General features: G+C 38.2%; 1 long non-coding RNA gene across 1 annotated transcript in view; it reads right to left on the reverse strand.

The window, feature by feature from the left end:
• Positions 1 to 4,450: 4,450 nt before the first annotated feature.
• LOC136022974 (uncharacterized) overlaps positions 4,451 to 24,366 on the reverse strand; it is a 70,169-nt gene continuing 50,253 nt past the window's right edge. The window contains exons 2-4 of the long non-coding RNA XR_010616412.1: positions 17,343 to 17,473; positions 4,804 to 4,874; positions 4,451 to 4,533 (exon numbers count right to left, since the gene is read on the reverse strand). This is a non-coding gene — a long non-coding RNA (uncharacterized LOC136022974). The remainder of the gene's footprint in view (positions 4,534 to 4,803; positions 4,875 to 17,342; positions 17,474 to 24,366) is intronic.

A 24,366-nucleotide genomic window follows, 5' to 3' on the forward strand; every position in this document is an offset into this window, starting at 1 on the left:
TTATGTGACCAGCTAGCCACAAGGGATGCTCACATCTCTCTCCTTGATGCATTTTGAAGCTGACACTGAAAGCATCTCAAAGCAAACCCAGGTTGCACTTTTTGAAGTTTTCCTCACACGATCATTTCTGAAAGATCTGTCAAACTTATGGAAACCACGGCAGCTGCTTTGTGTCTGGACAGTCTTTTTAATTATGGCATACAGAAAGGGAAAATTAACCTTTATAGCCAAAAGTCCCAGGTGAAGAGAACAGCCGCTCCAGTGGCTGTGCTGGCCCTCTGTGAGACCCCCAGGTCCCCATACCAGGTTTTCTATCAAACCCTAAATGACTGTGCTAATCTTGATACTTCTTTAAACAGCAGAGCTAAAGCCCAAAAGCCATATGCACAGTAACACCCACCCAGGACAGTCAGAGGAAAGAACCATTTAATTTAGGTATACAAAGTGACAGCGCTGCCAGTTATGCCAAGGTAACTTTGCAAAATGTACAAATTAAGCTTAGGCTTCTCCCACCACTTTGTCCCCTCTTCTTCACTTTTTAAGACCGTGTCTTGCATATTAGATGGAAGAAAGAAAAATGCCAGTCTCAGGGCAGGAATACATTGCAATGCCAGTGCAGAGCAACATTTTCTCCAAGATTTTTCCACCAGAGGGTATGTCTCAATCGCAAGAGAAACAGCACTCTTCCCTTTTCCTTTTCCTGCTTTTCTGCTGTAAATCATTTGGAACCAAACTGTAAAATGCATAACTGCACCACATCACAACAAAATAAGAGACTCAAAGCAAAAAGATCCTGAAAAGAATACATACAGCTACCTATCATTATATATCTATATTCATTAATAGGAGGGAAGCTGCTACTTATTTTGTAGGTGCCAATTTGGAAGCCACAGTCAGACATGTGACTAAAGGGTGCTCAAATACATGTACTTGATTTTGGTAAACAGACTCCTGCAGGGGTATCACCTACATTGTATCTTAAAGCTCTAGCAGGAGGGCAATACAGATAGCACCTGGATAACCACTTAATCAAACAATAGAAAATAAGAAAGGAGTGACACTTCACTACTTTGCAGCAAAAATCATTTGAGTATTTTAACCATGACTGAGGAAAAGTGCAGACAGGATGGCTGTGAAAATGCACGCAAGACCTTACATCTTAGGAAGAACAACAAGAAGCAGGCAATCTGTGTTACTTCCTTCTAACATCAAATGACCATTTATTTATACCATCTGCCACAAAAAAAACTGCCTGTAGAAGAGTCCTCAGAATGCCCAATGAAACAAACTCTCCAAAAGACAGCGTCACCCTTTGCAGCCATAGTAGAAAGACAGCACTTACAGCACAACAGGAACCCAAGCAGCAGCTCCAGAGACCTCAGTCCTGGGTAATTTATGCAGAGTCATCACCAGCATTAGTTGGCATCCAGCAGAACAAGCCCAAATTGAAGGGGGAAGGGAGTTTACTTTGGTTTTTTACTGAAAACATCTTAGGTTCTGTTCCAAGATTCACACTGGGGAAAAGCAAAGCCCCTCAAGGAGCCGATGAGTAAATGCACAGACGCTGAGGCGTCCTGCTCTCTTCTGCTGGAACGGGCTCTGTGCCAGAGCTAGATAGTTTTGAGGACCTAACCTCACTGTGAACAGCTGTTCTTCTTTGCCCTGCCCTCCTGGACCATGCCATCAGACTGGTAAGGTTTGTCTCTACCTGTTCTTCAGGATAGCCCAAGCACTACCTGCAGAGTCAACTTCTCATTACCCTCCAGCACCTGAGTAGTCAGCTGGGGCAAATGTAGCCACAGAGCAGCTGGTCATCCCTGCTTAAGGCTATATTGTGAAATGGGACGAGCACTCTGCTCTGTAAGCTAAAGAGGACATGTCATTTAGGGAAACAGCATTCCAGAATAAGAATTAATGTAGTCTGCCAAGGGAGAACAACAACATGAAAAGACTGCATCTTTGGAGTAAGGAGACAAGATTTTAATCTTACTATTTAATAACAAACCAGTAAACTAAAGGACAGAAGTCTCCCAACTACACTGTGTCAAGATCTCTAACTAGTTCACGAAGCATTTTACTGGAAGTATAATTTTGTATGTGCAGCAAAGCAAAAGATACTGATTAATTGCTACTCATTCAGTGTAAGTTGTTTAGTAATTAGGAAAAATTAATGCAGGCATGGCAAGGATGGTGCAGACAAGAATTCCACCTAGCTGAGTGTTGCATTTCCAATAGCAGCCAGCCTGCTAGAGCAGCAGAAGACTAGTTTGAAATTCACTCCTAACCAGTGGGGAGAGGCAGTAAGACCATGCATCCCAACATTTCCGAAAGAAATCTTATGAAACAAAGATAACAAATGCCTTCATTATAAATGACCAAGTTAGACAATTAGTGGCTGTCTCCACACACGAGCTGTTAAAACTTCATGTTCCATGTATAACAAGCATTGATATCCTATTTAAAGTACTTGTGGATGTATACCTCACCTGTGTTCATGTTATCATTTTTTAGAGTTCAGCTAATGCTTATATAGAAGTAAGATAAGTCATAATTAATTAATTAATTTAATTAATTTAATAAATAAATTAAATAAATTGTATGCATCTTAAGAAATCACAAACAAATATCCCAAGTAAGATATTACCAACAAGATTTTAATAGCATAATACATTCAAAATTTGCTCTTTACCCATTTTGGTAGAGAAAGTTTGACGTGGGTGACAGGTACCAGAAAGCATTGCACATACTAGGATGGAAAAGGAACTGAAAACAGAGGCAAAATAAAGCCCTAGCACAGAAGCACATTCTATGAACAAGACCACCAAGGCATGCAAAATTGTCATCACTCACCTCAGCTAGATGGCTGCAAACTGTAGATATTCTTTACCTTTCTAGTTTTAATCCTATCCATGAAACACAAGTACCCTCAGAGAAACCAGATATATTTGAGCCAATCCTTTTTCAGTTAAAGAAGGCAGTGGCCATAGACACAGGTTTCCTAGAACAGCAACTTTCGGGGAAGACTCACATGAGGTTGAATCACTCTTCCCCCACAGCTGGCTGCCAGGGATTTTTGTCTTTACAGAAGTGCTATACCATAATCGACCACAAACCCCAGTGTAAGACAAGACAACAATGCACCGTTTTATTTGATGCAATTGTGTAGCAAATGGTTTTCTGCAATAGCAGGAACCACATTCTGGCAAACCCTGGGTCTGGAATTTGCAGCTTGGTTGTGACTTAACTAATAACAGCTAACACAAGTGTAAAAGCCACATGAGAAACAGTTTCATTCCCACAATGCCACTGGTGAAGTCGGCTGCATAAAGAAAACTAAAAAGGTCTGAAAACTTCACACAAGTAAATTCTTTTCTTTGTACTGAATGGACAAGCTGCACTCCCACTCCTTTACAAAGGAAGTTAAGAGCTTCTTTATATTTCAAGCCTACTCTGTTTTTCTCAACAAAATACAAATGAAAGGGCCATGTGAATTATTACCAGATGACAACAGACAGCTGGCCAGGTATTTCAAACACTTGTGTCTCTTCTTCCTACATGAATTCCTCAATAGTGCATGCAAAGTAAATCTTCTTACTGCTCCCATCCTTTAAATCCACAATTAAAGCCAATTCAATTACATTTTGAGAAGCAAGGGCTTTTTTTTTTTTTTTACATTCCTTCCTCTCTCCTTTCCCTGGGAGAGCATTTCACCTGAGCATCAGTGACAGGGGGACTTCACGCCTTGTTCTGAAGGGCAGTTAGTGAATCAAGCCAGAGACTTTTCCCCTCTCAATACCTTCTCAGTAGCACAAGCTCACGCGGAACTTCATGCAATCCGGTGAAAAGAGATACTATTAACTTCTGAACTGGAATGGGCATACAATCAGGAAACCTGAAAACAGACTAAAGCTTTTGTCATGTTAAGATGTTAGCCAACATGTCATGCTGAAATCGAGTCCTGTTTATTATAAACACTTTGGTCAATCCCTTCTCCCCCATCCCTACCCCACTCCCCCCTCAGGCCCCAAAACCCCGCCAACAAAGAGGTGAACAGAAGGACACCACATGAATCCAGCACCACTGCTTGATAGCATGCTTGGCATTTATGCGTAAGTACAACTTAATACTGCTTCAGTCCATTCACACCATTTAACTCGAGTAAATTCTGAATTTGTCAAATAACCTCTGCAAATCCAATGCAAGAAATAAAAGTGAAATAATGTTAGTATCAGTGCAACTGAAAGATATTTGACAACTTACTCAGGAAAAGCTATTGAAATTAGAACCATAGTAGTAAGCTTTAAAAAATAGCAAACTTTTTGACAACTTTGAAAAATAATCCAGATGATCCTAAATGAGAACATACTTTTCTATTTACTTCAAAATTTAAATCCATAAATTCTAAGCTTTCATCAATTAAAAGGACCGCTTCAAAAGGTATGGCAAAGCACAACATCTGACATAACACAAACTGGGGAAGCCAAGTTTCCCACAGTGGTGCAAAAAGCTCTCAGTGATGCCACAGGGAATTACCTGCAAAAACATAAACCAGAATAACCTCTTTGTTTTGGATTTGAGTCCACTTCACACATACGCTATTTATTACGACTGCCATAAAAATGGACAAAAGCAGCACATACATTAGCAGCAGCCCCTGCTTAAAAACAATAAGCACAGCACATATCCCCCTCAGCCAGCTCCCCGCTGAAAGTATTCCAGACTGAGCCACAAAAACTTAACAGTGAGCTTTTGAATGACAGGACATCATGTGCTCCATAATCTACAGATCAGTCAAGTACTTACAAGGTTTCTTAAACAAATTGATCATGCCTATAATTTCAGATGAAGTCAGAGAGCTCCAGACTTGATCTTCTCTGAGGAAGAAACAAAAGCCGTGAAATCACCAAAGAGAAGGGTTTGTTTGGATTTTTCTGTTGATGTTTTTAAGAGAATTCTGAAGGACATATTGTAACATGATAGGAAGCTTGTAGGAACAGACTTACAAATCAAGCTGAGCATGAATTCCAGCACTCTGCTTTTATTTAGCACTCTCCCTGTGGAAAATGCTAAGGGAGGTTTTAACTAGCAAGAGCCAAGGTGATTTCAGATTGATAGCTAAGACCTCCTGGCTGATCTTTCATGTGATATTCATTTGGTACATTAGTTTACATAACTGCTTTTGCTCAGTCTTCCCCAAATACAAAGCCAAAAATAGCTTACCTTTTCCACAAGGGCAGCAAGGTATACCTGGAATACTAGGCAACTCTTTATACATGCTATGAATAACAGCAGCAGTTTTTCAAAAGTCAGAAAAATCTTGTTATTATATTATCGTCCATGTTTTTACCTTTACAAGACGAGTTTAATGGCAATAACTACCAAGAGGCTGGATTTTTCCAAGATAAATTGTGCCAGACACTAGCATTTTCTGAAGCATCCTATAGCACCATGAAATAGAGACAAGCAATAAGCAGCTGAAATAGAGACAAGCAATAAGCAGCCTATGCTGTTATAAACAAAGAAACAATGATGCAAATCCTTCTTAGAAAGCAATAAAGTTTTGAATATAAAACATAAAAAGGACTTCATTATGCAGTTCTCAATCAACTTAGGCTGAGCTAAAGCAAGCCTGTTACAGTACTCTTCAGTGCTTTGGATGAAACTTCCCATGGCTCCAATAGCTCCTTTCACAGAGGTGTCATTCTTCCATGAACAGCTCTTTGCAACCAGGATTTAAGGGAAAATATACCCAGTAAAGCTAGGCCCCCAGATCTGTAGTTCAGCATAAAAATGTGTGGTCTAATTTTCAGTCTCCTGTGAACAAGTAGCTTATAATGCAGTTAAATCCTCCATGGGAAATTCAAGTTTTAATGCTGTCCTTTAAATTCTTGTATGGTGTTTGTTCAAAATCATGTTTTATAAGTTTTACCCAAAGACCAGCAACAAGTGGCTAAGCTTAGGCCTCCACATCCCAAAGATGTGAAGTTCACATGTGTGTTTAGACCAAAAACTGCTTCTCATAAAACTCAAGATGTAAAGAAAGACCATACTTTCTTAATGTGAAAAGAAATCAAAGTTTATGGTTATCATCTGGTTTAAACAGAGGTCCTTAGCACTTGAATGCCAATCACAGAGGCTCTTGAAGTAAGTAACATAAAAACTTTTACAGAGGAAAATTTTAGTTAATCTATTGTACATAGTACATTTAATAATATCTGTTTTCTTGTATCTCCTTCTGTCAAGTCGATTAAAAACACAGCGCGCTTGGAGAAACACTGAAGAATCACAGGCTGCTTAGTGGCCTCATTTTGCTAAGCACTGGAAATACAGACAGAATCACTTCCCCAAAACATAGGCAAATAGGATTGAATAGAAAATGAGAGAAGATAAAGTAAAAAGCTTGCGGTAATATTCTCCTGTCACTCTCTCCTCTGAGGTATCTCACACTGATTTTTTTGGTAGATACGTTAAGACTTATGTGTAATAATGAGTTTAGAAACTTCTTTCTTTAGGGACACATTTTATTTCGTTAATGAAACATTCTCAGGAGCCAAGAGAATGACTTTCACCCAAATTAATTTTTAATTAAAAAGAGCTAAAAAAAAGAATATTAGAAAGATTAAACTATTCTGGTCTGACAGAAACGCATGGCTTTTTGACCCATCTAAAAGGGCTGCTTCCTCCACTCCAGCAGCTGACAGACGAAGATTCCCTGCAGCAAATAGATCACTTCACCCAGCTTCCTCAAGCCTTTCTCTCTCATCACTACACTTGATCTACCATCCCTCCTAATAGCCAGCAAGCCAGGATTAATTCAGGCAACAGGGCTCAGGACCATCAGAAAGGCTGCATGACTACCCAAGCAAACACTGTGGATCAGAGCTGTGGTCACTCCCCTGGGCTGTTCTGCAGCTATTCGAATCCTTTGCAGTTTTACCACTTCAAACCGCATGGCTGAGATCCACCTTGGAGATGAACATTACAATATTGAAAAGCATGGGTGCCAAGAGGTACCTTTTATATGGACCAACCTAATCTAACATCAAAGCTAGATGCATGAATGACCATGAAACAATCTCCTAACTGAGGACAATTAGCAGTGTTTAATCATCACACAAGGTTATCAAAGGAGTTTTTATAACACCAGCTGAGGAGCAGCATCACTCAGACAACAGGTATGAAAACAACTGGTAAACAATCCTGTGATGAAGAGGTAGAAAACACTCTCCCTGTAACTTCCTAATATCAGCTTTATCTCAGTCACACCCAAACTGCCTGCCACTGGTGCCACAGCTTTCTCTGATTAAGCAGGGATGAAAATTGGAACACAAGGTTTTCTTACGCATCAAGACACTAAATGAAAGAGGATTATAAGGTGCAGTGACAAAATTTAACTCTGTGCAGTCAAGGTTTAAAGAGAAAATTATTTCTTTTTCAATTGACTTACAAGAAAATAGGTTTTGATAGTTGACGAGTGTAATGTAGCAGACATTTAAAAGATCCCAGTTATTCCCCAACCAACTCCAGTTCATATAAAATAATAATAATAAATAAAATTTAGGTACATGAGTGGTTTGCTTTTACATTTTTTTCTATGGAGAGTAATTAAATAACACATCACTGAATTGGCAACGATGATGTCCACTGATGCCAAACTGAATTTTTGCCTCCTCTCAACAGCTTTGCTGACTTTATGTTTCATCTTGACCTATTTTGGATCTGACAGGGAATCGAGGCAGCGGGATTGCTAAAACCTTGTCATATGTACTTGTAGATATTGGAGGTTATTAATGCAACCATAGTTTGGCATAGGCACTAGATCTTTAACTCAGGAAACACAGTTGGTCAGAAAACTTACCTGCTGGTTAAGAACCCCACAGATTACCAACTCACTGAAGTGCTCCAAGCTACATGCAGTCAGTGGGGAATACTGAAGCTAGTAAGAGAAATCAAAAGAGATTGGCAGAAAATGAACCAGGCAAAAACCACTTCACCAGAAACCAGGAAGCTTCTGAAAGGTGCTTAATGATACAAGAGATGGGATACGTTATTTAGACAAAACATGTCCCATAGGAACAATGAGGGAGACAATAAAGAGAACTCTCAAGCAACATAGCTGGACTCTTGTTTCTCATTTGTCCTTTAAATGCCGGAGGTCCAAATGTAAGAACTCTCAAGTTAGCAAAGGAAATTTGGCAGCATATGGCCTTTGCAATGGTATATGCAGTCATCCGCCCCTAATCTGCTTCTTCAAAGAAACTCTACTAGGTGATGACCAGCAAGGCTGCTGGTGCCCACTGAGTAAATATTGAGCAATAATTGTTTTCATTTCCTTGTGAGTGGACAGGTGCCCCATTTCCAGATCAACAGTCCCAACAGCACAGTCCTCAGCACCAGCAGAAACACAAAGTGTCAAAGGGAGCAGTAGCTCCCCAAGGTTGTGCACCTCTGCCTCAGAGACAGCACTGATTGCAGAGTGCCTATGAGTGCTCCCCATGACATGCTCATCTGAAGGTACATGGGGAACTAAGAGCTTACCAGAGTTTTCAACACAGCATCTCTGAAGCCCTGATTTTGTGCGAGCAGAACCAAAACGATAAATCTTAATATCTTTACCAGAAGTCTTGGTTCTAAAGAAGCATCTCTTTCATTAGTCAATCATTATCCTTGCATCAAAGTAAAGCCTTGTAAGTGTTGCTTCTTATCATATTAAGCTATAAACACTGCTTAATCTTGCTCCGTTATTGTCTCATCTATGAGCAGCTGAATTTCTACCGGGTTGGCTCAACTAACCAACTTCTGTTGCTGTGATTTTGACATTTCAAAAAAATCCTGTTACACAACCACAGCAGAAATAAAAACCACTCGAGCAGCTGAAAGAGTAGAGCTGATTAAAAAGTGCTACAAAACAGGAGCAGATTTAGGAATAATGAGGTCACCTCACACCTCAACACACACGAAGTTATTCTGTTCACTCAAATAACTTCACGTTCAGTAGTAGTCACAGCACAAAATACCACACCGTTTTAAAGAGACAAAAGCATTTTCAATACTTTGCCCAGTTCAAAATAATGAACACAGAACAATACAATCACGTTTTACCTTTGGTAATATCTGTGCAGCCAAGAGCTGGGTTGGGTTTTTGTTTTGTGTTTTAAAAAGACTGCAGACACCATGCTTTTCTGAACCAGAGAGGAGCACAGCAGTCAACAGCTAGTAAAAGAATGTTCTAGATGTCAGAATCACTCAAAAAGCATGACTGCCTACAGAGCTAAAGCATGATATTGCTATCCCTATATGGGAGCTGGTGTCTAAACTGGTACAGATTGGAACCATTGAGTCATCCACCCTGGGCCTTTAAGGCAAACAGATGAAAAATAAAGGGCTGGCAGAAGGAAAAGAGCAGGGAGGAAGTTAAGGAGGTAGAGAGTATTTAAACAAGATTAGCTACATGTGAATCCCAAATAAAGATTAAAAACACTGCCTTCTCGATTTGGGGATTTCAAAGTCAAGGTCATGATATTAGAAGAAAATTGGCAGTTCATGAGCTTGAATGATGACTTTTCTGGGGACAACTTTCAGCAGCATTCTAACTCTCAAGAGCTACAATTGCACAGTTCTTCCAAGCTTCTTTAAATCATAAGGAGAAACTGTCATTTAGTGCAGGCATCTAAAATTCCTCGCTCCTGTTTTATAGTTAGATTAACCATCTACTTTAACACAAAGTCTTTCCCACAAAGGTCTTTCTACTGTTTATACTCCCTGCTGCCACCAACATAGTCAAGCCCTTACCTGGTGGATAGCCTGGACCTGTTCTGTTACACTAATATGATAAACACCATGGGTGGAATGATCTTGCTCAGCTAACTTTTAGTTAGTTGGTATAGATTAGATTACAAATCTTTAAAGCCAAAGAAATTCCTGCTAACTTCTAATACTGTAACTAGTGTTCTATATAGGTCAGATTTCTTTGCAGATTAAGAGGCATTTTAATCATTTTAGGAAATGCTTTATGCTTTTTAGAATGAAGATTTCTCTAAAGAAGTTCTGTATCTTTTCATTTATACATACTCATACTCTCTTTCAACTTGACTGAACTGTAGTCTTGTTCATTTACAACTCTGTACAGACATCACAAAGGTGATATAAATTTCCCTTATGTACTTAACATGAATTACAAGTTCTTAAGGTATAGTGATGATGGGTGCCCTTCATTTTCATGTGACAGTCTTTTAAAATGTATTATCTGATCTGTTAATTCTAAAATTGCTGAGCCGGTTTCCTTGGAAAGATGCTGGTTTCCATGAGGGAAGTGGGAAAATGAGTAGGGAAAATAAGAAAGATGTCTTCACCCTGTTTAATAACACTTCAGCAGAAGTAAAATATACAGATGGTATTGTTTCCACTAATGATGTATGCAACTAAGACACCAAAACCACAACTGAGGAAATCAGTTTATTTTCTCCTCAGGCAACTTTCTGAACTGGAACCTAGAAGAATTGTTTTATTTATGATCCAGTTTTCCGTACCATAATTCCTTCCTATGTTTCCATCACTGGAGATTTTCTTATGGCAACTTTCTTTTTATAGCTTAGGAGAGGAAATCCCATAAGTTTGGGAATAGAAAAATAGTATTTTGACTCCTTAAAGACAGTTGTGTCTTTCAGTACTAAACTTTGATTTTTGCTGTGAGACTACAGAAGAATGAGCGGAGTAGGGCTGTTCAGGCATCTCCAAGTGTTTTCTAGTGCAAAACATTGCCAGAGAAAGGTGAGATTCAGTATCAGGACAGTTTCTTGGTAAAGTATATCAAGCAACTGGACACATACTTGAAGAGCAAGAACGTTCACCTTGACAAGGTACTCAGAAATATAATGAAATTAACAATCCTACACTTAAAACAGGAAAGACAAAATAAGCTGAATAGAGTACTGATTCTTAGAGCAATTCTTGTTCACAGAGTACTAAAATTAAGCTGAACATTACTGCAGCTTGAAATGTTGTGGAAAAAGCAAAAAAGAAAGGGAAGCAAGGAAGAAAACACTAAATCAACTCCTGCTGTAAAAATCTCTAACTCAGACTTTCTACAAGAATACCTGGATCTTGCTAGCCCAGGTGATCAAATACTCTCCAGACCACCCAATAAAGACACTGGGAGAGCCATCCATGGTGAGAATGAATTGCAAAACACAGGCATAAGCAGATTCTGTGCAGTAATTTATGAAGAAGAAGCTGCCTCTGTAAATAAACTGAAAATGTGTTCTGTCTCTTTAACTTACAACCAAAAACCAGGTTATGATTACAGTACCTGATTCATCAGTACCCAGTATGTCAGAGTGAACACTCTGGTTAGTATCGCTTTCAGTTGCAGTCATGTTTTTTTCTGGGTGCTTTTGTTTTGGTTTGTTTGGGTTTTTTTTCAAATGTTACTGAAACAAGAAGTATAGCACAACACATTTACGTAACCACTCAGAATCTGAAATCAAACAAGAGCTTCAGCTTCCCTTATTTTTAAATCACTGTTCATGCAGTAAAATGCCTTACATTTTAGGCTGCTTTGGAGCTCTGCAGTAGCAGTATTGTGAGGCTACAATAGTCATTACTTTATGAAATACTTAATATGTGAAAATTATAGCTGTGCTTCATAACAAAATGCAGCAGCACCAGTAAGTCACGCTGCCAAGGAATCTCAGAGCCCTGTAATAAGAAAGTCACATTGCGCAGAACACGTTTTCCATCTTACTGTCTGAATTCCTTCCTCTGATCGCTAATGGAAACAACTAATAGTGTTATATATTTATGTAACAAATACTTTATATAGCATTTGCAGTACTTCCATTTAACACAATAAGCAAATAGTGCCATACATGAACTCTGTATTTAACAGTTTAATAGTGTTAAACAATACTACAGTATAAAGCACTGCATTAGCTACCAGAATGCTGTAGAAGTACAAGGAAATCCTTTTTGCAGAAAATTATTTTCTTCTAATTACATTATCTACCTGTGTGTTTTCCATACTTGAAGTTTCACCAAGGGGCAAAAAACTACATTAACAGGCTCAATGAAAGATACTTTTACTGCCTTCATTACACAGGAGTATTATAATGGCACATTATATCTTCCAGACATAAACACGTGATAGACATTAAAAATTATAGTATTCATCCTTCTGTAAAACATATATCCAGATTAAAATAACAGTTTAAAAGGCCTCGAGGAGCTCTTCTAGTGAAACTTGCCTATGGCTTACATATTTTTCGTACTCTTGCTTCTTCTCCAGAACCTCTCTTTTTGGGGAAGAAGTCTTGCTTTTAGACAATAACATATGCAATACGGAAAAAGAGCAAGAGACAAATCAGCACTATATGACATTTTTTTATCCTGAGTTATATTAACAAAAATTAGCAACCTCAGCGGGCCCCTGCAGTGGGAAACATTATCCAAATAGAACAGGGTAGCTCAGCTCCCCTTTCTACTTAATGATAAAGATGTTGGAGCTGAAGAAGGACATTGTCTTGAAGACACCTCTGCCTACTGCCAGTTGAAGACATTGCACACCTCCAAGAAGTTCAACGAGTGCAGTGCAACATGAAGTAAAAATAACAGTAACACGTGAAGCTTTTAAAGGCTGTGTAAGTCTCTGAGCTGCATTTCAGCTGAGAGATTCATTGAGATGGAGGGGAGGAAGGCCACTGAGAGTTTTAAATCTTCGAATACAAACAAGACAGCCAGTCTATTGCCTGTACTGAATTTAACATGCTGTATCATATTAAGCTCTGATACCTACATAGGTGTCTTTTCCTTTTAGAATTTTCTGAAGAGCTTTACTGCCCTCCTTTGTAGTTAGCCACTAAAGCCCAGGGAGCTTCCAGCTCAAGGAAGCACTAAATTATATTCCAATTAAATATGTGATTCTCTTTTCCTGAATTAGGGCTTATAAATATATTTAGCCACTGCTGGACGTTTAAGGCAGGACATCACAAACACAAATACCACTTTAGCAAAGTCAGATCAGGATTTGTTTCAGTTTTTGCCTGTCCCAAACCTACAAACCTGAATTCCTGAGTACTCTTAAGATCCTAATTTGAACTTTTAAAACTCTAGTGGAGGGGCAGCCATACAAAAAATTAACTTCTGGGGATCCTTTAATTGACCCAGTTCTAAAAGTACTAGAGGAAGAATAAATCACCTTTTGACCTCAGATAATTTTGCTATACACTGATATTCTCTCAGAATTCAGCACAGGAGAAATCAAAAGAACGCAGCCCGCAGCCTAACTAAAGCTAAGTAAACAGCATAAGGTCCTGACATCGGTAGGACCACAGAAATAAAACTCCAAACAGAAATGAATCTAAATTTTGCAAACAAGACTTCTGGCCGTGTGAAAAAAATTTCTTGACACAAGAAAGGTTGAACACGTTGAAAAAAAACAGTCAAGCTTCACAGTGTGAGCCCTGTTTTGAAATACAAATTGCTCCAAAATACTCCTGGTGAGCATGGAAATCCTGCTTGGAAGTACTGAATCTAACTAGGAATAAAAATTGTAATTCTCACTATGACTTGGTAATTAAAATAAAGAAACAGATTTAATCAGAACTAAGCAACACTACTGCAATCTAATAATTCCACAAAAATTAGCTCTGGCTTAGAAGCTCTTATATTCCTTTTACCAAAACTCTTACTCTATATTACATACAAAGTTTCAACAACACAGAGGCATCTAGAGGCTGAATATAAATTATAAATACTGTAGCACAAGTACTGCTCTGATTTTAACATAGATATACCATCCATCTTGTCTGAGGGAAGTAAAAGCAGAAAAAACTATTCTTGCAAAATTATCAAGACAAGCTTTTGCATCCTGGGCAGCTTCCTGGGGAAACAGAGCAGATGCAAAAGGTAACTAGCTAAGTTAGATATTGAGAGACTTACGGAACATGAAAAATGTGACATGGCAACTTGTTTTGTTCATTTGTTGTTTTACTTGTATTTGTCGTACCATTATTTCATAGCAAGTTGATCAAGAATAACTGTTCTTCAGCATGACGGTGTTGGCTTTCAGAAGAACTTCTCTGAAGGAGCTTCACCCTCTCTAGGCTCTCTTGGAGATCCCAAAACTGTCAGGCGTAGCTATCTCATTGTAACAGATCTGCCTACTGCCTTCTCACTTCCCTGCCAGTAATAATTAAAAAAACCCCAACCCTCTCACCTTTCAGAAGCTTACAGGTTGCCAACCTGACAAACAGCAGGCACAAATCTCACGCCTTTTAGAACAAGGATTAAGCATCTAGACACAGAAACTGGTAGCCTCCAATGTTGGTTACAGAGAGAAACACACAAAACCGGGAGATTTTCTGAATGATAGAAGAAACAAGTATTTGAAATTTACAGCGTAGTTTTCACATCGTAAAAATATTAGATTAATTCTTTTAGATTTTTTATTAGAATTATTGCCCCACAACAACTAGCAGATGGATTTAACCACCTGAGTTTCCGGCTGCAATGTTCTGTCTGGTTCTGCAGATAGTGTGATATTCTGAACTAATTAGTTAACTGTGTATCAGAAAATACTTTCCATGGAAGTGTGAACATCATTTCAGATTGTTGCAATTCTCAGGTCATCTTTTTGGTTGTTTTTCTTTGGTCATGGAGGAGACAAGGAAGTTGGTTCCTTCGAAACAGGACACAGGCTGGGGAGGACCACACAGTGGGCAGGCATAGCTCTAGTAAGCACAGATGAGTGTTTTAGACGAGTTTTTCACATGGTGCGAGCATGGTGCTACCCAGCTGAGCTCTACAGCTCACCATCTCAGGTCCCAGCCCTGCACAGCCAGAGGGACCAGGGGAGCACACCACCATGAGCAGCTTTCTCTGGTGTGTGAAGTCACCCCTACACTGGGCTAGCAGGAGGACATGACGTTGCTCTGCATGAAAGGCTGAGTTGCAGAAGAGCATGAAATCAGAGTCTTTTTACAGTGAAAGACTTCCTGGCTGGTTTTGTGATAGCAAATTCGAGAAAACAACCAGTTCATCCATGTTAACAATGTGTAGAGGGTTCACAAATCAAGGTACTTTTCACATTGAGACTTACTCTAATTATCAGGAAAATTCATTACAAGTGTAGCATAAAAAAAGTCTAGAAATCTAGAAAATTAACCATGAACAAATGCTACAACATTATGTTGACTAATTCAACTGCACCTTCTTGGCAGGGCCTCTTCTTCATTAAAATAAGGAAATAGAGAATTTGCATAGCTAATTATTGCACAGTGACTCATTTCATAAATTCCTTGTTTGTGCTTCCACTAAAGTTACTGATACAATTAAAGGTATCCATAATCATCAGTTATTGTAAGAAAGAAATCAGAATTGGGTAAACAGAAAGAACAAATGAAACAAAGAAGAAAATATTCTAAAATTATTTACGCCAAGGAGAATCTTATGGATAAAGCAAAACCTCTACTCCTGGTACGAATTATTGCCTATTAAAGTTTTGGTACTATTATCTGCTGTAAAAAGCAGAATATTTTAACAACAGGATACGGGGGTGGGTTACGAAAGAACACTGGGTACGCTGTCAGAAAGAAAACTAGCTTTAATTCTCTTGGAAGAGAAATTATGCGCAATTTCTATACAGAAATTTATGTCTTGCATACTTTATTTATGAAATTTGTATTAGACAATCTGGAGATGATATTGCAACTGACCACACTCATAGACTGCTCTTTGAATATTTGTATTATAAGCCAACGGGTATTGTATTTTACTTGGCAAAGTATAAAACGTGTTATTTGAAAACTGCCACATTGTATGCAAAAAATAGAGTCTATTAAAAGGAAACAGAAGATAGCTCTGAATCTGTAATCCTTACAAGTGCCATGGAAATACAAAGTTAAAAAGAGCAAGTAAGAAGCATGCTACATTCACAGAGCACTTTCCATTGGTGGTGGCACGCTCTCTATCTTTCTTCTTTGAAAAAATAAGAACATATCCTACCCATAATACAGAAACAGACAACGTCTTACAAACTGGTATTTCAAAAAACACCTGTGTACCATCTGCTGAGGTGTAGTAGGTTTTTACGACACAAAAATGGCCTCATGACTATGACCATCTCAGGAAAGCAGAACCTTTTTTTCTTAACAACAAGCCAGTGTATTCCAGCTGATAATTTCAGAAGAGTTGTCAATGATATCTGCTTATCATTCATTCTCTTGGCCCATAACATACCAGTCAAATGTACATTTTGAGAAGCAGGAGGGTTGGAACTAGGTGATCTTTAAGGTCCCTTCCAACACAAACCATTCTATGAAGACAGTCGCAAGTAAGGCAAGACTTTTAGTTAACAAATAGCTTTCGTTAATTTACAGGGTAATGTTGGTTAGACAGGATAGATTCTCTAAACCACATAAATAAGTTTGAATAACAGAACCATATTGTTTTGTGCAAAAACAAAGATAGCATTTCTGCATTAGACAGACACTGAAACTACTTTATAGAAATGCAGTGTAGACTGTAGATGAAGTCACTGATGAACACGTTTGCCCTGGGAACACATTCCAGAATGGCTGCTCTAGAAAGAAATTATTACCTATCCTTTGCAATTCCAATATTCTTCCCAGGCCCTTCCCCTTCCCCTCCCACCCCCTCCCCCTCAAAAAAAAAAAAAAAAAAAAAAAAAGGAAGTAAAAAAAAAAGGAAAATCTGAATTGGAAAACTGCTGCTGCTGTCATTCTGCTTTCAAAGGAAACACGCACAGCACAGTATGTTTTAACTGTTTTCGGCTTTTTCCAATACTTTTTGTAACTGGAGCATGCAAGAAAGTAGAGTCGTAAATATTTTGCAAATAAGCAATTAATCCAAAACCTGGTAGAAAGGAAAACAGTGCAGATCTGTTCTGATAAAATCCTAAATAATGGACTATTACTTAGCACTAATTCCCAGCGGCTGCGTTCTGCATGCTGTTATCTGTCTTGGCAAAATGATTGTTGCCTGGTAGAGCAGAGACTACATAAATCTTTGCATGGCTACGAATAACATCAGTGGTTGAAATGAAAGAAAATATTTAATGTTGTGTGCAGTAGTTATTTTCTTTTTGTGTCAAAATGTACAGAAAAGCTTCACAGAAATTAGTTTTAAGTACACGAACACATGCGTTACATTCTTCTTTCAATATGAAAAAGCTTTTTTCTGATTTATAACTTAGAACATGCAGGTCAAAATAAAAAATTCAGTATCAATTATTATGTAAATTTTCCTTTCTTCCTTCAACTTAATGAGTTGTTAAAAGAAGACACCACTTACAGTGTTAACGGATCAGCAGAAAAACATTTCCTTACCTTTTTTAAAGACGGGATGTGGTATCCGTTAATTTCCCACAGTCTTGAACTTTCTCTGAAATGGGGATTTTTCTCTAATAGAGGTGATCAGAAATCAGGGACCAGTGGTTAACATCCTTCTCCCAGACTGCCTACACATAAGGGGAAAAGAAAGAATCTTAGTTCACCTTTTCCCAAACTAGCCTAGGAAAATGTTTTTCCTTTCCATCTTTTGAGGGGTGCCTGTAAGCTGAGCAGTTTTTGTCTGCCACATCGCTTGTAAATGATTTGAGATGTCTGCAGTCTAGAAAAAAAAAAAGAAAAAAGATATTGAAACCTGAGAAATTTTCATGAGCTTCAGATTTCCCTTGGCGACTTTCATACAAAATGGTCTTTCTTTACTGTTTCTACCCAGTGAAATAGCAACACTTTCTTATTTTTCCTTCCAAACAGTCACACCCTGCAGTTCTGAATCAATTAAAACCCCAGAAATATATGGAACTGTTTTTACTGGAGTTTTGGCTAACATAAAAACGCAGCATTTGACCCCAGTTTCTCAAAAGGAAAAACTAACAACTTTTAGAAGTTTAAATGAGAGTTTATCATAACTTTAATTTTCCTTCTACTAGAGTATGTAAAAATGAGTTCTAATCAATTTTCTGGCAAAAAAGCATGAAATATCTTTATTAACTAAAAAAAACCTTATTACAAAAACCTGAAACTATAGTAACTATTCAAATACACCTCAAAATAGGAAAAAATTAAACAGGTGAAAACAACTTGTAAAATTGCACAGAACAATTGATTTACTTTTTCAAGAGGTATTTTGCTTCTGGTTTCACTATTTTTTAGTTTTACATTGAAACATTTGAAACCAATTCTGCAATTCCGAGCAAAAATGTGATGTAAAAGTTTACTGCAAAAATTTTTACTCTTATTAGGGATTGTTATGCTTCATTTTGCATATAACAACAATACTTATGTATTAGACAAGGATTAGACAAGGATTTTGAAGCAACTGTCCTATTCCCACACCCTAGTAGTTATTAAATAGTATTTTCTATGTTCATTCATCCTTGTATCCTCAGCCAGCTGCAAATAAGACTATTTTGTCAGATCAATGTAATTGGAGTGTGGGCTAAACCATGCTCCATTTGATAAGACAAGGATAAATGCATTGTTTGACCACTGGCAATCAAACAGAACACTTTGCAGGCATTAAATTGTGGGGTCATCAGTCCCAGTATTCAGCTACTGCTGAAGTTGATGGGCTGACTGTTGGTGAGCAGGCTGCCAAAAAAGACAATCCAGATCAGTGCTGATCCTACAAAGGCACCTGGAAGAAGGCAAAATCTGTTTAAACTGAGAAATGAGAAATTAGCACTCAGTTGACTCTGCATCACTCATAACATTCAGGATGTGTTCAAGGTGTGAAGGAGACAAGAAAAACCAGCATTAAAACGTCCCAAGCTTGTCAGGACCAGTTTAAAAGAAAAACAGGACTCCAAAGTCTCAAACAACAGATACTGGGAAATCCAGATGTTAAAAGTGTCATATATGCACATCCACCTCAAATCAAATTTTCACATGTAGGCTCAACGCTACCCTCTTGTTCATAGGCACAAGATGCAGTACTGAAACTAGCATGTGCAATGGTTTGATCATAGAAAGTTTGTTGCCTGCAACAGGAGATCTGGTTTGTTTCTAGCAAAACAGGAAGGAATGTATTGCATTTTCATGGAAAAGCCCTTCTCCCTGTTAATCGGTAGTCAATACAAAGATCCCTATTAGTTCATAGTTGTAAACACTGCATGCAATCAAAAGCCATTTCCACCATAGCCTCTCTGACAGTCCCTGCAGACATCATGTTGTTAATTGGCAGAGCGGAGAACACCTCTCAGTGGGACAGTGATAATTTCACATTTCCCTTCCCTTGCTGCACCTGACTGGCTTATGCTAATGGTCATGGCAGAGCAGATACTGGGAGTTCAATGCACCTGAAATAAAGAGCCTGCTGTAACTGAGAGACTTCAGGTTTATCACCTTGCATACATGCCAAGGAGAGAAGTAAGATGGCTGTCATTATGGAGAGTCGATTTTCATTATGCCCGTTAAGGTTCTGAAGAATGTGAGCAATAGACCAACCTCTTAATTTATTTATTGTTCTTGAAAATTGGATTCTAAATGACTCCGAACTCCTGGGTGTAATACACTCTTCTATTGTCCAAGGTGCAAGTGAAACAAACTTAAACCACAGTCAGCACTGACGATTAAGTTCAAGAAGCACACAAGGGGATGTTCTGGTAGTCATAAACAAACAGAAAAGGTCTGCCTTCTCTTTAATAACACACTTTTTTCTTCTCTGGGGAAAAAGTGGAGACAGGTGGATAGGGAAATATGTCTATGAAAGGAAGGATAGGACAGAATACAAGATTTGGACCTTGAAAGATTATTGCAGGAAACTATTCTATATTGTCCCTTTCCAATGAAGCTATAAAATTCAATGCAGAATTAGAAATACATATTTACTGCAAGAAAGCTAAGCAGACACATACTCTGCTCACACTTAGGGGAAAATTATTGTATACCACAGTAATAAGTAGCAGACAGAAGCAATGATTTTAGGCCCTAGAGCACATGAAAATCTGACCAGAATGGAAATCAGGAAATAAAAAGTAGATTCAGTTTCTCAACATTTCGCTGGAGGACACAGAGCTCTTCTCTGCATTTTGCCGTTTCACAAACTACACTTTACCTCAAGACATAATAATAGTACAAAACATTAGGATAGAGAAAGGCCATTATAAAAGCAGGTCCTGGAAAATACCTACCTTAATGATAGAATTACAAGTGGTAAATTGATTAACTGGTCTATTTTCAGCATCTCAGACAATAATTGCTCTTATAGATAGAGCATGCGGTTGTTATTTCACAACACAAGACTATTAGGCAATTAAGTATGGCAAACCATCAAATATTTGTCCATTAAAGGACCCTGCTGTATCTTTTTCTCCTGTCTACTAAGTACGTGTTTTTCTAACTGCATGTTTCACCTTCTCAGGATAGCTGAGTAACACTCCAAAAGAAAAACACTATGTTCCGCATCCCACAGGTAAATGTAATCAACATTACTCAACAAATGCTTTTTTTCATATGCAAAGAAATCTTCTGATTTAAAAAAAATAATATATTGTTTCTTATCAGAGAAATACAGTATCAACAACTTCTGAAAATAGCAATAGAGTGTACAGTTATTTTGAGTTAAAATACGGAAAGCTGTGACTCAGTGTTTTATATCATGAGCAAGAAGATGATCCCCTCTGTGAATTTCATGGTTTCTCTAGAATCTAGTAATTTATTCTGCACTATATTTGGTCCTCAAATTAATTTTAATAACACCTATAATTTAAAGTACTTGGTACGCATAAAAAATATATGGAAATCAATTAAAACACATTTTTTCCAGACTACCAATAAAAGCTTGCAATGAGTTGTTAGCTATGAAAAGTAGTGCAATGCAGAAAAGCACCTTGGGCATTTTGATACCAAAGTTTAGCTTTTGAATTAAAACCAAAACCAAAAGAATCCTTATGCACTTCTTTGGTAGCCACTGAAACATTCCTTTCTCTGTACCAGAGACTGAGATGGTTCTGTGATGCACATCGTACAATCCCATTACTTTGGATTATCCTCCCTGACAAGGCATTGCATAGTGTGCACAACTCTCAAAGCTAAGAAAATAAACAATCTCCAGAGATCATATTAGATCATGTTAACATTTTATCATGGTGCCATACTTTAGGTTAACTCCAGCTCCTGCAGGGAGCACAATCCCCTAACATGCATCTGTGCATACACACACAGACAAAGAGCTGTGAAGTGGCAGGTTAAGTTTATCTAACGCTGCTTCCTTCCCAAACTCAGAGGTTTGGATTGTTCAAGGAGGATGAATGCCCTCACTGCAACTACCAGAACATGTTAAGAGAAAACTAATGTGCCAGGAGATATGATCTGATGTGCCCTTTCCTAGGTTCCCGAAAATTACAAAGTTTTTAATAAAACGTGTAGTAAAATCATCAAAAATAATTTTATTTCAACAGAGGCTACTACCACACACACTTGTAAGTGCACCTCTATTATACATCCACGTAGACTGAGCAAATCATGTTCTTGTTCTATATGCAGAAAATGATGCCCAAACATGGTAAGCAAAGTGTGTCTGGCCAAAATTAAATTCCTTGTATGCTTTCTCGAGAGATAAATAAGGAGCTAAAAATTCAGAATGAGTAACTAAGAGAACTACAAGTAACAGAAAATGTAAAAGTCATGGTTAATAAATAATACCTCAAAAAGAAGCTCGTGCATCCTTGAATGAGAAAGCTTTAGTAACTTAGCACATCTATTATCATTGACATGTATTGTGTCCTGGAATGTTAGGATATCACAAAAATGCCATTTAATTCATATCTGCTTGGTGCTTGAGGGAAAACCAAGCAGTAATAATGTTCAGTTCTCAGTTTTCAATAGTGGTAGAAGTAGCAGTGGAGGATCCTCCCACATCTCCTTACACCTTTATTATCAGCCATGCCTTGCAAGGAACCCTCTTCTGAGATGCAAACCCATGTAAGAAAATTAAGAAGAAGAAAAAGACCAAAAAATCTGAAAAATATCTGATCTTGCTATCAACAGCATTCCACAAGCTTCTGGACAATACCTGCCAGGGCATGCAAAAAGCGAGAAAGACGCAGAAGATGAAAAGACCATGCCAAGCCCTTCCCAGTGATACCCAGTTGTGAGATCCCCATCTTGGAGATACTTAAAACCCAGCTGGGCAGAGTGCTGGGCAATCAGCACCAGGTGACCCTGCTTGAGCAGGGGATTGGACCAGATGAAGAGGTGCCTCCCAACCCCAGCCAGTGTGTGATGCTGTGAAAATGGGAATGAAGAGACAAGGAGAGTAATTTCCATGTGTAGGAAACATTAATAGGAAAACTTTCAGATTATTTTTTAAAGTACAACCCTATTTATCACAAGCCAAATAATGACATGAGTAAATAGGATAAAATTAGATTAACCTTGACAGACCTGCAGAACATTTGCTGTTGACATTGTAATTTTCCTGGGTCAGGCTGACACCATTTAAAAGTCATCTCTCCAGTCCAGCTAGTAGAGATAAAATTCAAATGCATGCAAAAGACTGAGTAAGAAGGAGGCTTTGATCTTCCAAATGGAAAGGCAGGAATAGTGTTCTCGGAAAACCAGCCAGACCTTAATATGAAAAACATAGATTTTAGAGGGGCAACCAGAGTATGTGCGTGCAGTGCACACACACACACACACTTCAGCTGTGTTCCCTGCTCACATATGCACTCCTTCACTTACCTCCAGCACAGCCAGGGGCTGTGAAGGTTATATTATATTATATTATATTATATTATATTATATTATATTATATTATATTATATTATATTATATTATATTATAGGTTATATTTAAACTCATATTATATTTGCACAGGTGAGAGGCAAAGCTGCATCAAAAGACACTGGGAGACATACTGATGGGTAAATGAGATTGACCTGCACAGTATTACTGTTGACAAGGCATGGAAAAGGGAAAACCCACTTGGGCTTAGGGGAGCTTGGTGGAATTGCAGTAGGAAAACAGGTATATTTTTGCAATGCACTAACACAACACAAGTGCTGTACCATAGCCAGAGCATGCTGTAGTTCTACCTTTGCTGATGTTGAACAGCAACTAAATCAAAATAAAACTGTATTTTTCCCTGTGTTGCAGGGTGTTGGAGAGAAATTCCCTATCAAACTACCTGACCCAGCTCTTGGATCATGCTTGGCTAACCTTAACCTGCCCCAGCCACAGGGGCTTGCTCAAGTATGAATCACAGTATAGTTTATTGCAGTGTTTAGTTACACTTACACTGGCAAAATTTTAGTGTAAAGTGGCAAGGAATAAATAAGAATCCAACCTTTTGCTGGCGTTAGGCTTCTATTCTGCACAGTTTGTATATAACCCTGTCTTCAAAAGAGGGAGGGCTTTTTTTCCTTTTAAAACAATGTATCATGTTCTTTCTCAAGAACCACAAACATCTTCAATCCTAACACACTCTGAAAGACAAAAATGTGAAATATTACCATTTCTTCCTTTCACTGCCAAGATCTACACTTTTGCTTCTCTATCTATTGTGCCAATTATAATATCTAATGCCCAGAAAGAAAATGCGTACCTGCTTCCCTTGAAGTACCTGAAACAATAAGGCAGGTCATCATCTGTTGCAAGATTCTTTTATGATGGTAAAAATCCTCTGGTTATTTTCTGCCTATTTAGAGCACGGTTAAAAGAACTGTTCAACGGTTACAAGTGTCACTCCTGACTATACACTCGCTACTTCCAAACACAGACAGAAAAATTATTTGCAACATTATGCGACCAGCTTCCATTCCCTTTATTTGATCTAAATTGAATTCTATGCTACAGGCTGGCTTAAATGAGGCTGTAAATTTACTAGTGGAGTAGGATCCATTTGTACAAGAGTAAAAGTTACAAAGAAAAAGAAAAAGAAAAATCTATCAAAAGAACTTGAAAGGAAAAGAAAAAAGGAACAGAAAAGCCTGAGAAACTCATTCTTGAAGAATTTCATATCATAAAGTGCACAGACAGCACAAACCTTCTGGAGTAATGACGCTTAACCCTAGTGTATATCAATAGCAATAGAACAAGGAGTAATGGATTTAAACTTACACAGAGGAAGTCCAAGTTAGGTATAAGGAAGAAGTTCTTTACTGTAAGGGTGGTGAAGCACTGGAATAGGCTGCCCAAAGAAGTGGCAAATGCTCCATCCCTGGTAGTGTTCAAGGCCAGGTTGGACAGAGCCTTGGGTGACATGGTTTATTGTGAGGTGTCCCTGCCCACGGCAGGAGGCTGGAACTGAATGATTTCAAGGTCCTTTCCAACCCTAACTATTCTATGATTCTATGATACCCAAGAATGCAGGAAAAAGCAAGTTTGTTGTAACTATTTCCTCAGT

Source organism: Lathamus discolor, chromosome 1, assembly GCF_037157495.1.
Source record: "Lathamus discolor isolate bLatDis1 chromosome 1, bLatDis1.hap1, whole genome shotgun sequence".
In the NCBI taxonomy this organism is placed as follows: domain Eukaryota; kingdom Metazoa; phylum Chordata; class Aves; order Psittaciformes; family Psittacidae; genus Lathamus; species Lathamus discolor.